This window comes from Mus musculus, chromosome 13, assembly GCF_000001635.26.
Source record: "Mus musculus strain C57BL/6J chromosome 13, GRCm38.p6 C57BL/6J".
Taxonomy (NCBI): domain Eukaryota; kingdom Metazoa; phylum Chordata; class Mammalia; order Rodentia; family Muridae; genus Mus; species Mus musculus.
This window is the reverse complement of record NC_000079.6, coordinates 68,950,187-68,965,948: the sequence shown is the minus strand read 5'-3', so window position 1 is coordinate 68,965,948 and position 15,762 is coordinate 68,950,187. Positions and strand designations below refer to the sequence as shown.

Sequence of the window (15,762 nt, the reverse complement as noted above, 5' to 3'; positions counted from 1 at the left end):
AAAAGAACAAGAAAGGACTCAAGAATATGCAGATTAGAAAGAGCTAAGGGAACCTTCATGGTAGCATGGCCATCATCCCTGACTACTGAGTACTTCAGATGTGTCTAAAGTTGGGAGAGGGACTCCATCCAGTGTCAACGATGACCTGTGGAGAAGGTGTCTCATGAAAAGAATGGTAACTGCTGCAATGACAAATTTCAGTTACAACATAAGGAACAATTAAACTTAATTTCAATTACTCCAGCATAGCAGCAAGAAAATGTAAAATAATACCTGTGTCGGATGTTATGGAACCATATTGGTATATGTTGGAAGTCCTGTGGGATTATGTTGAAAGGCTCAGAGCTAGAAGTACACTAGTGCCTTTGTAGTGGACAGGGTGCAAGAGAGAAGAAAACTATATTTTTATATTTTGTAAGTATCTAGTAAAAAGTCAAAAGCATCATTTTATATAACACATTTGTTCTGCAGTGAATTTGGAAATATAGGTACAACATCTCTGTGCAGAAAACTATGAAACACTGTTGGAAAAAATTTTGAAATTTACTCTCCTTTGATTCTATTTTGAGGATTGCACACATAAGTCATGGTATCTATATTTCGACCCCCACTTTTCCTTCTCCAATGCCTCCTTATCTTGACTGTTACAGATTAATGGTGAATCTTACAAATCTAGTAGGGTAAGAACTCTGAGGAAAGTTCCCCACTTTATCTTCACTCTCTCAAATACTTCAAATACTTGACTATTTGATCTCTCTCTCTCTCTCTTTCTCTCTCTCTCTCTCTCTCTCTCTTTCTCTCTCTCTCTCTCTCTCTCTCTCTCTCACACACACACACACACACACACACACACACAACCTACTAAATCCATATTGTATTGTTCCTATGCATATGTGTTTAGGGAGAAGACTGATTCCCAATTCTCCCTCTCTTGTCAAAGTATCTGGGAGTTGAATTATGTTCATGGATCCAACACTATTCCTAGACTCCTCTAGATTCAGCATAATCCCAGTCAAGATCTCAACAACCCTGTTTGCAGAGGGTAACAGCAACCCCTTGGCTGTGTGTAGAAACAAACAACACTGGGGTCATGGAGAAGGGAAGGGAAGGAACCAAAGAAACAGAACACAGAGTTCTTACCCTATTAGACTTGGAAAGTTCACCGTTAATCTGCAACAATCCAGATAACATAGCATTCATATAAGCAGGCATATTGAGCACAGGCATACAGTAGACTGTCTAGAAATAGTCCCCTGCATGCATGGTCAACATACTTTGACAGTGTTCCAAGAAAATTCAGTGGAGAAAATATAAGCTTCGTAGAAACGGTTACTGAACAAAATTGTGGAGCCTTGCACTCAGATAAATGTTGGCCACCAACTCACACAATATGTAAAAGTTAATAAAAACACTGTGGACTTAAATGTTAGCTCTGAAGATGTTAGTTTTGAAAACATTTCTTAAAAGGAACTCTGGAAAAGGAGTCAACTACTAAAGTTCCTCATAAAATGGATTTTTATTGGCATCATTTTGATTTGAAATAGAAAATGCAAGCCACGAGTAGGGAAAATAACCATAAAATATGCGAGAAAGGGCTTGTACTTAGAATATGTGTCTTTAACATTTAATGACAAGTAGAGTACACAATAATAAAAGGATACTAAAACCTTCCAAGCATGCTTCACTCAGAGGACAGATGGGAGACAGACCTTCTGATGGTGAGCACTATTAGCCACACGGGGAATGAAAACTCTCAGAACCCAGCGTGAAGCACTACACGCTGTGCACTGTGCCAGTGGTGAGTGTGCCAGTGAAAATGGTGGTGGGACATAGACCAGGACCCAAAGGGCAGCAGGACACTATGGGGGAAGATTTCTAATCATGATATTTGCTCTTGTCAAGACTCTTCCAAGTATGAACTGTTAAGTATCTGTAGTTCATCCTATATATATGATGTGTGTGTGTCACTATTTCTGTAGCACGTAGGTAATTTTTATGCCTTAAAGTTTTGAGTTATTGATACATACCCTCAACAAGGAGGTGGTATTCACATCAACCACAGAGCAATACAGCATTCAAATATACGTATCTGTAAAGATGCAAAGGGAGGGGTGGTGCTTGCTGTAGACATGAGGCCAGTGCAGGAGTGGTCTTCTCTGCCCCCCCCTCACTGCTATCTCCTCAGCAACTGATTCAGGAACTCACAGACACATCTCTCCCTGTCCTAGCAAAAATGAAAAGAGGACTTTGGAGAACAGAGGCACTGGGAGTTCTTAGAAACTGATACTATTTCCTTCTTTTTTTTTCCTTTTTTAAAATTTATTTATTACGTATTTTCCTCAATGACATTTCCAATGCTATCCCAAAAGTCCCCCATACCCTCCCCCCACTTCCCTACCCACCCATTCTCATTTTTTTTTGGCCCTGGCGTTCCCCTGTACTGGGGCATATAAAGTTTGTGTGTCCAATGGGCCTCTCTTTCCAGTGATATTTCCTTCTATTTTAGGGTCTATGGAGAAGAGGAGTCTGTGAGCAAAGATTTAGAAGCTAATAAAAAATTTAAAAGATTGGAAAATTAACTACTCAATCTTCGAAAGTCAGTCACTGTCCAGTATCTTTTGCAATGGCTTGTAACAGTTCTGCCTGGTACACAGTCAGTGTGTAGGTATTTCCTTAAATGTTCTAGGAACACAAAACTTTCCTTATTGGAGCATTTGACCTTCTGATTGGGAACATAACAATTAGGTGTTCCAGGAAGGACAGAATACATCGTTTCACGGCAGTGTAACAATTAGATAACCTCTGTTATTTAAGACAGGTAGAGTAGCTTTCACATGAAGGAAAAAATAGAGGGAAATTATTTTAGTAAGACAAATAAAATGATAAGAATAGATAGGACAATATTGACTCCAATAGAGACAAAATTAAGGTAGGGCAACTGAATAGGGTACCTGGAATGGCAACAATTATAGTTTTCTATGCAAGTTCAGTGGGATTGGCATATGCTATTGAGTATATGCAAGCACCGAGTCAGAAATGAAATACTTAAAAACAAAACCCTGAGTATCTCATGGAAAACAGCATATACATACTCAAGACAATATATATCCTGAGTATCTATGTATACACACACACACACACACACACACACACACACATATATACACTTATTACAATATATCTACATACTCAATACAAGTATAAGGTCTTGATGGATGAAAATTTAAATGAAGAACACATTTTATTAAGATTTTCATAAAATACAGGGGCTCTTAATGATAACAGTGAGGGGAGGGGTTTCTTTTCTTTTCTTTTCTTTTTTTTTTTTTTTTTTTTTTTTTTTGGTTTTTCGAGACAGGGTTTCTCTGTATAGCCCTGGCTCTCCTGGAAATCACTTTGTAGACCAGGCTGGCCTCGAACTCAGAAATCCGCCTGTCTCTGCCTCCCGAGTGCCGGGATTAAAGGCGTGCACCACCACACCCGGCTCTGGAGGGGTTTCTTATATGAAAGAAAAATGATAAAATATTAAAGCATATAAAATTAATTCCAATTTACTTGGCTTCTTTATATATACTCAAAGCTTGCTGAGAGCACAGAGAAGCCTGAAAGAACTTGCTTGTGCCCATGTGATCTGACATATAAAAGAGACCTGTAAGGTTGCTGTAGGAGAGTCAGTGAAGTCAGTAGAGTTCTGGTACTAAGGTAAAGCCATATTTATTCTGAGTCCTCCTTGAACCTGCATAGAGTAGACACATGAAGGATTTGGTCAAACTCTGTTACAACCTAGATTCCCTACACTTTATCCACAGCTCTGTAGAATTTCAAGTCAGAACCTTTATATAGCAATGAATACTTCCCCCCCTCCCTTTTTTAATCAAGAATTCAAAACCATCTGACTGGTGGGTCTCACATGCATGCCAAAGGCTTTGGGGTGTGAACATATTCTAAGCCCTGTCTTCAGAACTGGACAAAGAAGCAAGCCTTTACCTAATCTCTCTGCTGCTTCCTGTCCTGGCATCTCTAAACTTTAGCCTCGCTGGCTGTGAGCTTTGCAGAGCGGAACAGCCCCTAGACCAGCAAAGTAAAAGTTTGATCTTAAAAAGTTGCGTCTCCCACATTGCAGTTATAAAGAGCCAGTCATATCAGCCAAGATTTTCTGGGCGCCTGTCCTGTGGGAGGTCTGCGTGGGTCCAGAAGGCTTTTGTATGGAGGATCTAACTGTGGGGATTGGTGCATTTTCCTCCAGAATGCTAATTTATGATTAACTGCTGCTGAGAGAGAGAGCTCCTGTCTGCTAACCAAAATGCCTTTTTTTTTTTTTTTTTTTTTTTTTTTTTGGTATTCTGTATGAACTCTTAAGCCAGATATGACTCTGGCTTTACTTGATCCAAGGCCTTGGTGTTCAGCATATTTTAACAGCAAATTTAGATGCTAATAACTATAGACATGAACAGTGTTCCTCAGGCTTTTCCCTCATTAGGTAACAAGGGGATTTTTTTTTGAGTGAACTTCAAAAACAGCCACTCCAAATTTAAAACTTCTCTGAAATCTCAGTCTCTAGCATCGTTGTTTTCTGTGGGGTTATCATGGAAGTATAATTATAGATTTCAGTTTGTGGATTTGTGAACTCGTTGTGATCGACAGGTCACACTGGATGATATCTTTCTGCTTGGTGAGGGTCTGAGGGGTCCTTTCTACATCTCTCTGGTAGTCCTATGAACTAATTTCCAGTCTGCATGCAAAGTGTTGTTGCCCAGCAAGGAGGATGGGTATTTCCAGAGGAGTAGCAGTTTCTCCTATCCGGACATCTAGACCTTGGTTTTATAACATCTCCTCTCCCAGACACCTTCCACTCATGACTTAGTGCACCTGCCAGTGTGGGAACCATTCTCTTAGGTCATACGACATGTTCTGAATATCCAGCAGATGTAGCCAGCATCTTGAGTAACTGGTTAGGGGCACAATTTAGGCCAGAAGACCTTAATTTCAGAGCACTAGGAAAACTCCCATTATACAAAACCTGTTAATTCCATGGATGTATTTTCCTTTAAGAGCCCAGTAAGATTTCTTAATGAGAGAAAAAAAAATTAATTAAAAATCACGGCCTCAGGAGTGAACACACGACCAACAGAACAGCTAAGGTTTCATTCTCATCCAAGCCAAACTCTATTTTGAGTGTCAGTCACAGGGTCAGATCAGGCTCAGGCCTCGCTCATGGGGTTCAGTATAACTTGACAGCAGACATGGGCGCTTGTAACCACTAGACGTGAACAAACTCCCCAGAGTGAGGAGCCCTTTGTTGTCCCTGCAGCAGAAGCAGTGCACTTCTGAGGAAAGAGGCCACGGTTACACTTCACAAGCCATTTGAAATGGCAACAGCTTTACCTCAGTTTTGAGTAGAATGCAAATATAATAACTGTAGATTCCATATTTGCAAATTTTTCTGGCCTGAAACATTTGATAACTCTAAATATGAATTCTTGGTGTTCTTTCACAGGTAGGTCAGGGTGTTACAAGTTGCCAGTCACCTGAGATTCCCATTCCTATGAGCCTGGAAAAGGCGACATTCAGCTCTCATGAAAGGGTCAAGTGTGTTTTTGCGTTCTGTCCAGTGTTACAGCTTGACACCGGCAGGCTTCATATTGGTGCACGTGTTCTTTGGATGTCCCGTGTTCTAAGCTCAAGGCTGTGTGTCCCCTGGGGAGAAAATGCATGTATTAGAGAAGCTTTAGCCACATTGAGCTACTGAGACTTCAAGGTTAATCAGTCAGCAACACATGCTAAGGAAGGATTTTAAAAATAACATTCACAAAATAAGTTTATGGACAGATAGGTTGAAAAAATCCTGAGTCTGGGGCTGTAGAGGAACCTAAACCCATATTGAATGGTTTAGTAGTCTTTAAGATAGTATTTGTGAGCACGATATGGATGCATGTACTACAAATGACAAGAATTGATTGTGTGTGTCCCTAGGAAGAGAAGTCAGGAACCTCACGAACAGAGTAATTCATGGAAGATGGGTTGTGATGACAGGTCTCACTCTCTGTCTCTGCCACTGCCCTTTCTATTTGTGTAGCCAATGAAGTGAAACGACATGTGCTTTAGCTTTGCTGCTTCTGAGCTGTGTTTCTGACTCCTAGAAGTCAAGCCCATCATTGAAATGGGAACCAAAGATAACTGTAGAGGAATAGTCTTCATGATAGAGTAAAGAATCCCAGAACTACCAGAAGTATTTAAATGGGCACGTTCCTGTTGAGCAGTCCCTGGTATCTTAGGTGACCTCTTCCTTTTCCGAATGCAGCTGGTGCATTTGGCAAGAGACTGATGGCAGGTGGCAGATCAGGTGACATTCCATTCCAGTACTCATGGACTTCTGCAGGCAGCCTTGTAACAGAGACTTAAGCAATGGAACACCAGCATGCCAAGCCTGACTAGGGTGAGTCTGTGATGAGCACAGAGTCCAGACATACAGCTTTCCTAGTCTCATCTTGCCAAGGTTATCTTGATGGCAGCGAAGCAGTCATGTTGAAGTTCACGCAGTCCAGCAACTTTTTTTCCCCCAATGTGTCAAATCCAATTCATCCAAGAGGACCACTGGCGGATTCAGAATGAAAAGGTACTCAGCACAGTAATTATGAAGGCCTTGTGCTGGATGTGTTGGGAACCTTTTAACATAATCTTAGTAAGGCATAGCTAAAGTTTAAACTATCACATTTCACAGTAAGGATGTATATTCACTGCTGCTTCCACTCAGTTCAAGTGACAATGTGGAGGTTGCTCCTGCGACCAGAGTTGAGAAACTGCCTGCCCTGTTGGAGGTCACACCCTGGATAACAGGGAGAAGCATGTTCTGTGACATGCAGCAAGCAGCGGTTCTTCACTGTTGGGTGATGGCAGGTGGCTTTGAGAAAATAGAAGATTTTTTCCCCAGAGCTGGGCATATCAGAGGAGAGGTATACAGATGCCTCTACACACAAGGGGAGGTACAGTGGGGTGGTGTAAGGAGACAGGGTGTGGTAGGGGAATGGCAGCATGGACTCTGTCATAACTGCAAGAGCTGAAAACCGTGAGCCTATTGGTGACTTGATGGCCTGACAGGTTTGAATGATTTCATTTCATGAATCTTCACAAGTCAGTTTCCAGCTGTAAGGATTAGTAGTCGTATTACTTACTTGGTACTTGTGATAAATATAAACAAAAGTGACCCGAAGAAGGGAGGCACTGAATTTGGCTTCTCGTTTGTCCCAGCATGGAAGCTGTGGAGGCAGGTCTGTGACAGGCTCATCACATCACTTTTGCAATGAGGCATGAGAGAGAGAGAGAGAGAGAGAGAGAGAGAGAGAGAGAGAGAGAGAGAGAGAGAGAGAGAGAGAGAGAGAGATGGATGCTTGCATTTGGCTCAGTTTTTTATTCTACTTTTTATTCAGTGCAGCAGCTAAGGATGGGTTTCCCCATATCCATTAACCTAATCTAGAAAATAACTCACAAACATGTCCAGGGATTTGTCTAGAGCGTGATTCTACATCCAGTTAAGTTGACAATATAGACCTTCACAAAAACCTTTATTACTTCCTGCATGTATCAAATACGGAGCCCATAGGTGATGCTCTGTGGCTAGCTCTCCTGGGAGGAAGCAGATGTCCCGGATCTGCTCTGAGGAGTGAAGCTGGGCAACAGGAGAGACAATGTGGCTTTCACAGTATAGAAGACCATATAACATAGCAGGGAGATCAGGATTCTTGAGCCAGCTTACCTGAGAGCCAGCCAAGGAAGGGCCATAACCCCACTGTTTGTGGCTCCCATGCCAAAAGTATAAGAACTAAAAGCAATTAAAGGCTCCTAAGAGAGAAGGAATCGGTCTTCTCCAGGGATGATAGGCTATCCAGTGCAACGTGGTCACCTGTGAACAGATATACACATGAGCAACACTAAATAGACACAGAAGAGGAGGTCACGTAGTTGAGATGGATTAGGGAACACATAGGGAGAGGTAAACAGATGAGCTAAAGTAGAAATAATATAAACATAATACTCATGTATCAAATTCTCAAAAAAGGAAAAAAAACAGTTAAAACAAAATGCAGGCGTCAGGACTCTTGTGAGCATCTTTCTCTGCTGTTGGCCTGACCTCAAAAGGAACATAGAGTGATAAAGTCATTGAGGTTTTGGGAGAGAGCTTCACATTTAAGGACCTCTTGTTTGAATGTCCTGTAAACAACTGTAGGTATCAGATGAAAAGTTCACACAAACACAAATATATACACATGCAAACAAGATTCCACCTTGAAACTTCACCAATAAATATTCAGTAGTCTTTTATTAAAAAAAAACCAAACCCTTAATTACTTATTGTATTCTCACAAAACAAAATTTACATCAGTTACTCACAGGAGGGTATCACTAGGGATCTTCAGAGCCCACACTGTATAGAAAAGTCAATTTGGTTTTAGGAGACTTGACACTGAGCAAGAGCTTATCATATCCTGTATTAGGGATGAGGTAGAGAAGAAACTAGGGTGGCCCTTGGATCTTGAGGATAGGGCATTGGGACAGGTGAGGATGAAGGGTGGTACTGTGTCTGGATGAGACAGTCTAGATACCAGTTGAGATTTCAGAGGTCAAAAACAAAAGGCTCTTTGAAAACCACAACTGTTGAGTCTAGTGGGAGTGCTTGCCTCATCTGCAAGGTTCGAGTTCCATTTGTAGCACTATAAAACAGTCTATCAGTCCATCCATCCATCCATCCATCCATCCATCCATCCATCCATCCATCCATCCATTCATCCATCCATCCATTCATCTATCCGTGTAAAAATAGAGCTTTGTGTGCTCGGTGCTGTGCAGTGAGGTGGGAAGGAGGTAGATGGAAGAACACAATCCAGTGAAAACATCCTGTGAGTGGTCAGAAGTGAGAGAAACCTCAGCTAAATACAGAGATTACAGTGGTGCGGGAAGAATTTAAAGATGGCGACATGGGGACAAATGCCAGGCCCTGCAGAGGCTGAGGTCGGCCACCAAAGCTTGCTGCTAAATTTGAGATGATAGGGAATTAATGTCTCCTCAGGCAAGAGGAGGCTCTGTCATGCACTAATGTTTCATTTACTTAGAGATGAGCCCCAATCGGAGATGGCTCTAAGATCATTTAGGAAAGGTCGTCCTTGATTTTCTTTCACAGGGAGATAGATGATTCACCGAGAAAAGACACTTTGTGGGCTCTGCTTTTAATGATTATGCTCTGAAATGTTTAATTACAGAAGCTTTTCAAGTATTTTTCTGAGTTACTTATTTTTTTAAAGAGTCTTTTCACTTAGGTTTTCAGAGTTGAAGCATAGATATCTCAGAAAAAACAAAATTGTCTGAGTTTATTTTCACTGAGAGAACTTGGGCCCTGTCCTTCCACACTAGCTATATGGAACTTCCATTTGGCGAAGTAACATTCTGACTCAGTGGCCTTTCCATGGTACCCAAAATAGCACCATGCTGAAAATTCATGGATGTTGGGAAATTTAACAAGATAGAATGTTGACTCTATCAACAAAGTTTGAAGATTTCAATGACCTTCCATTGTGAGGGATCTGTTAGAGAGAAAATTAAACAAGCTATTGATGTTTATCCAAATTACAAAACAAAGTTAGCATATGAAGAAAATTAATTTGAAAATATCCGATAAGACATGAAAGAACCAATTCTTTTTCTCAAATCATGAGCAGATGAGGCAGGCACACTCGGATATGAGGGTACCTGGTGTTTGACATTGCTGTCTCTGCATTATAGACAAGGGGCCCAAGTCTCACTCTTCAGCCTGGACCATCTGCCTGGAGATGGAGCCATGGAGAGTTAACTGTGGTTTTACCACCGTGGGGTGCATGCGTGTGACCTTGCCAGTGTCTGGATTGATAAGAAAAGAAAAGCATTTTGGGTATATGATTTTACTAGAAAATGAAATTTGAATGTCTTAGAAAGAGTTAAGTACCAAGAGACTCAGTCTTGACTTCTAAGGGATTGCAAGGCTCAGAGGCAGGCAAGGTATCTAGCAGAGATGGTCCAGCCAGTGATGGAGGGTATGAGAGTATCATCAGATGGTCCAGATGGTGATGGAGGGTACGGGAGTATCCTCAGAGGTGCTCACCACCTGCTAGCTAGTAGCTAAGCTTCCTAGGGTGAGGATCTCCCCCTGCCTTCCTGAGGAAGGGTTTAGTTTAATGTTGCTGGATGAGTCATGGATGACCCTAAATGCTTTTTACAAAGATAATTCGTTGACTCATAGGTTAATGGACGTGTCTCATCACCCATTCTATTGAACTAATGACAAGCACCCAGACCAACAGCAATCAGGGAAACTCCTTCATTTAGAAATTGGAGTATTTTCCAATTTCCCAAATAAAAGTTGCTTGATGGTTGACTTCAAGCTGGTACCACCTTCCGGGATTCTGGAATACTTAATAATCAGCATCCCAATCTTCTAGAGCAAGGCCATATACTATAAAATTGGTAGGTAACAACTGTGGCATTAGAAGAGAAGGCACAAGTAATAAGAGGTACTCGGCACCATCTCCCAGTCATGGAAACCAGGAACATAGAGGATACAGTTGTGCTAAATGCTGTTCTGACCAAATGTTTCTACACCAAATATTCCTTCTTTTAGAAAAGCCATTTAATAATACTTACTTATGTATGTGCGTGTTGTATTATGTATGTCTGCACATCCTGAAATCCACCTGGACTTGTTTTATGTGTCAGCTTGCTAAGCCACGGCACCAATGCTTCCGCCGAGCACCAGTTGGACTACAGCCCTAGACGTATTTTTATAGATGTGGTTAAGCATCCATAGTGAATTGCTTTCAAGAAGATGACCCTTGACATTTGAGGCAGATCCACTCAGGCCATTAGCACAAACTGAAAGCTTCCCAGGGGCAGAGAAACTTCTGTCTCAAGCCTGAAGCATCAGCCTCCATTGTTTCCACCTTTCCCTCTAAATTCTACTTCTGCAAGAGCCCACGTCACTTCCTTCAACATCTATTTCTCATTTATACATGTTAATTGGTTTTTTTGTGTGTTTCTTTTATATCCTTGTATTCTACTAAATTTCTTACTGTTTATAAAAGTATTTTAATATACCTCTCAGGTAAATAAAACTTCCAGAATGTTTTGCTATGTTAGGATGGCTTCTATCTTTCCTTTTTTTTGGTTATTTTACATATTTACATTTTAAATGTTATCCTCCTTCCCAGTTAAGCCCCTCCTCCTCCCCTTGCTTCTATGAGGGTGCTCCCCCACCCACCTACCTTCCCACTTCAACCACACTGACTCAGCATTCCCCTACACTGGGGATCCAAGCCTTCATAGGACTAAGGGCCTACCCTTCCAATAATGTCAGATAAGGCAGTCCTCTGCCACATGTGTAGCTGTAGCCATGGGTCTCTCTATGTGTACTCTTTGGTTGGTGGTTTAGTCCCTGGGAGCTCTGGGTGGTTGGGCTTAGTTGATATTGTTCTTCCTATGGGGTTGCAATCCCATTCAGCTCCTTCAGTCCTTCCTCTAGCTCTTCCATTGGGATCCCTGGGCTTAGTCCGATGGTTGGCTGTATCTGCATCTGAATTAGTCAGGTGCAGGCAAAGCCTCTCAGAGGACAGCCATACTAGGTTCCTGTCTGCAAGCACTTCTCAGTATCAACAATAGTGTTGGGGTTTGGTGTCTGCAGATGGGATGGATTCCATGGCTTCTGTCTTGTTACCCTCAAGTCCCATGCCTCTCTTTCCTGTATGCTATCACTGCGTGGCTGCATTGAAGGCTAGTGGGGGAGGGGGGTGGTTGGCATCTGGCTCTAGTGTTTCAACATCAAGGCATTTGAATGAAGATCTTTTGATTGAATGAATATTTACCTAATTCATTTATCTACATTAAGCACCCCTAAATTCCTCTTTTACTGTTTTTGTTTGATTTTCAAAAAGCATTTTGGACATTTATCAACTGAGTTTTGACATTCACGAGAAAGTATCTCAGAGATCTAGGAGTGTGGTAGGTGACATGTAAGGGTTTGATTTGTCCCTTGCAGTCTCTAGCTTTCTAAGAACCTGCATTTCATCCTGAGTTACAGCATGTCTGGTGTCGGACATGACAGACTCCAGTTTAAGTGTTATTTCTTTTGTCCAATATATCATTTAAGTCCTTTTCTTTTACATCTTTGGCTATTATAAGAGGCTTCTGCATATAAGAAGGGGTGGTAGTTTTGTAGCCTGAAAACCTTTAGGTGGGTAAGACAGAGTGGTCCATGTCTGCTAATGAGAATGGTGTCCCTGGTTATAGTTCTGCTCTTTGCTGGCAATACTCTGCCTCCGTGTGTGTGTATGTGTGTGCAGCGTGGAGGTGGCATTCGATGTGGTCTGTACTTGTTTGTGTGTTAGTGTTAGAGAGGAGATTATTTCCTTGGACACTCAGGAGGAAGTGCATGTCTGTCTCATTGGTGTCTGTGGAGTCTGCGACAACCACAGTTCTCATTACAGAAGCAGACATGTGAGTGACTGAAGCGCCTAAAGTCTGTGGTTGGTGCATCTCGCAGACTTCAGTTCGCTCTGGCCTCAAGGCCTTGTCAGGAGGGGGAGCTGATGCAGAGGGCTTTTGCAGAGTGTCGCTCAAGAGGCAGGGTCAGATAGTGAAGGTCTGTGCTTTCCCAGTCTTAGTGACTCTTGGTGTGAGGAGGTCTTCCCTCAGTTTCTCTCCTTTGGGTGATACTCCTGAAGCTGAGCAATGCTTGAGTGTTGGCATTGGCCAGGGTAAATCATTATCTGAAGCTCAGATACAGCAAGTTTATTAATTTACCCTTTCTACCCAAAAGCATTTGTTTGTTTTAAAATTTTGACCTTCCAACCACCACCATCAAACAAATAAACCTGAAAAACAGTATTTTATTTATTAATAATTTATTACCAATTAATTGTAATTGAAATGTGATGAGTTAACTTATTAATTATTACGGCATTCACACATATGCCATTATATTTTCATTTCTTTCCCTCTTCCGATTCCCCTGTCTCATGCTCTTGGCCCCTCTGATTGGTGCTATAACTTCCCGCAGGGAGTCTACCTCTGTGCCCTCCTACTGCACAAATCCCTGTATTCTCTGTTTCCCCTCGCAGGATCTCCTTTCTCCTTTCTCCTTTCAGAAGCCACACAGACATATACACATCCATACTCATGCATGCATACACACATTTTAACTCTAGGTCCTTCATATGAGAGAATTATGATCTTTCTTAAAAGTGACTCTTCTGCGTACTCTGATCCCGTATTAATGCTTGGGCAAATGAAGATGAGCCTCTGCGTGTCTCATCTATGTGGGCTCCAGTGGTATCGGGTACGTCCAGCAAGAGCAGGACTTAGTGCTGCTCCATGTACAGACTGTGCCCCGGAGCCCACAGTAAAACAGTGCAAACAAAGTGGACCACTGTTTCCCTGTTGAGATGTGTGAAAACTGGCTCGGCAGCTAAGCAGGGAGCAGTAATGGCTTTCCCTCTGGAAGTTATCAGCATGGTGAACAGTATGACTTTTCAGATTCCAGTGGAGAAAACAATCTTCAAGCATTTCAGAAGTTGAAGCATAAATCTTCAAACATTTTGAAACTTGATTGTAAATATCCCCCTTGATTCCTGCCTTGCTGAGTCTCCCTGTATCTTCCCATCTCCCACTTCCAAATGTTGATTATTTTTTTATTATCATGCAATCTGACAGAGATGAAATATAAAGGCAGGAGTTCACTCAGAAGGCATTCTGAAACAGTGTTCACACATACAAACGACATTATACCAAGAGTGGTTTATATTTAGGAATATATGTGTATATACATATACAGAATGCATGTAACTGAAATTAAAAAACAGGTCATGGGCTTGAAAAAGAGAAAGGAGTGCTTCATGGAAGGTTACAGAGGGAGGAAAGGAAAGGGGGAGATGTTGTAATTATGTTATAACCTCAAATATGAATGAAATGATTAAAAATATGATTAACAGCAAACACACGCATACACACATACACATATAAACACACACATACACACACGTACAAACACATACATACATGCATGCATACACACAAATAAACATGCACACACACATATACACACATACATGCACACACATACACATGCAAACACACACATACACACACATACAAGCACACACATGCACACACATACACATACATGCACACACATATACACATACACACACACAAACACACACACACAAACACACACACATACACACATAACCAACTTAAATAGGAAAAATATCCCAAGTAGTCTAACATGCAGAGCTGACACGGCTATGGTCACATGTTTCTGGGCCACCCCCCACTCATCTGTCCCAAGGCCCCGGCTCTGGATTCACTGATTCTTCAGCTGCATGCACTGACCAGGCCTCATGGTCCCCTCATCTCCTGGATCGACGCAGTGTTTTAATCAGTCCCAACTTTTCTGGTTACTTTAAGCATGTCCTCGTAAATACACTTTATACTGAGAATCTTTTATACTTATATCTTAATATTAGATATAGAAAGTGAAATCCCCACTGTAGCATTTAGTGTAGTTCTGGTGGCTTTAGAATTTCGTGCCCTACCTGTGTCCTTTTGTATTACAGAAACCTCTCCTGATCTACATGTCACCTCTCTGGGCTTTGACTTGTGTGTGCTATCTAATCCCACCATGTCAGCTTAGGAGTTATAATGGGAGAATACAATTAGCTGAGGCTTTACAGTTCTGCTCACAGTGTGCCCTGGTGGTACTGCATCACGGACAGGAGACCAGAGTTAGCCTTGCATGTGTAAACACAGCTATATTTAGATTTAGACATTTGCCTCAGACAAAAACATGGCCACATGTTATTCCACTAAAACTTTTGATGCATCTGATGAAAATGCCCTGAAACTGGGAACATTTGAAGAACCAGCCAGCCCTGAAATGTGGTATTGTACCATACATAGGGTTGACACTATGCGGCTACCTATGCAATTACAAAGCCACACATTCAAATAATACGTAATTTGGAAAACTATATAGAGCAATGTACTTAATCTTACTTCAAGTTTTATCATATTCATATGATGTGTTTTAGCTATATCGTATTATACAATTACAAAATGAAGTTGAACATTAAAACACTAGCAAGATTTTGGTGAAAGGACCCAGATAGAGCTGTCTCTTGTGAGACTACCCCGGGGCCTAGCAAACACAGAAGTGGATGCTCATAGTCAGCTATTGGATGGACCACAGGGCCCCCAATGGAGGAGCTAGAGAAAGTACCCAAGGAGCTAAAGGGATCTGCAATCCTATAGGTGGAACAACAATATGAACTAACCAGTACCCCTGAGCTCTTGACTTTAGCTGCATATGTATCAAAAGATGGCCTAGTCGGCCATCACTGGAAAGAGAGGCCCATTGGTCATGCAAACTTTATATGCCTCAGTACAGGGGAACGACAGGGCCAAGAAGTGGGAGTGGGTGGGTGAGCATGTGGGGGACTTTTGGGATAGCATTGGAAATGTAAATGAAATAAATACCCAATTAAAAAAAGAGATAAAACTTTTATCAAGGAAAATTTATTTTTTGGAATGTGTGTGTGTGTGTGTGTGTGTGTGTGTGTGTGTGTGTTTGAATGCCTGCATGAATGTGAATTTGTAGATACCACATGCATGTCTGGTGTCTGCAGAGGACAGAAGACACTGTAGGACACCCTGGAACTAGAATTACAGGGAACTGTGAGCTGCCAT

At 41.6% G+C, this 15,762-nt stretch overlaps 1 protein-coding gene across 2 annotated transcripts in view; it reads left to right on the top strand.

The window, feature by feature from the left end:
* The window catches only part of Adcy2 (adenylate cyclase 2), a 379,558-nt gene that overhangs the window by 33,652 nt on the left and 330,144 nt on the right, over nucleotides 1-15,762 (top strand). The gene's annotated exons all lie outside the window — the stretch shown is intronic.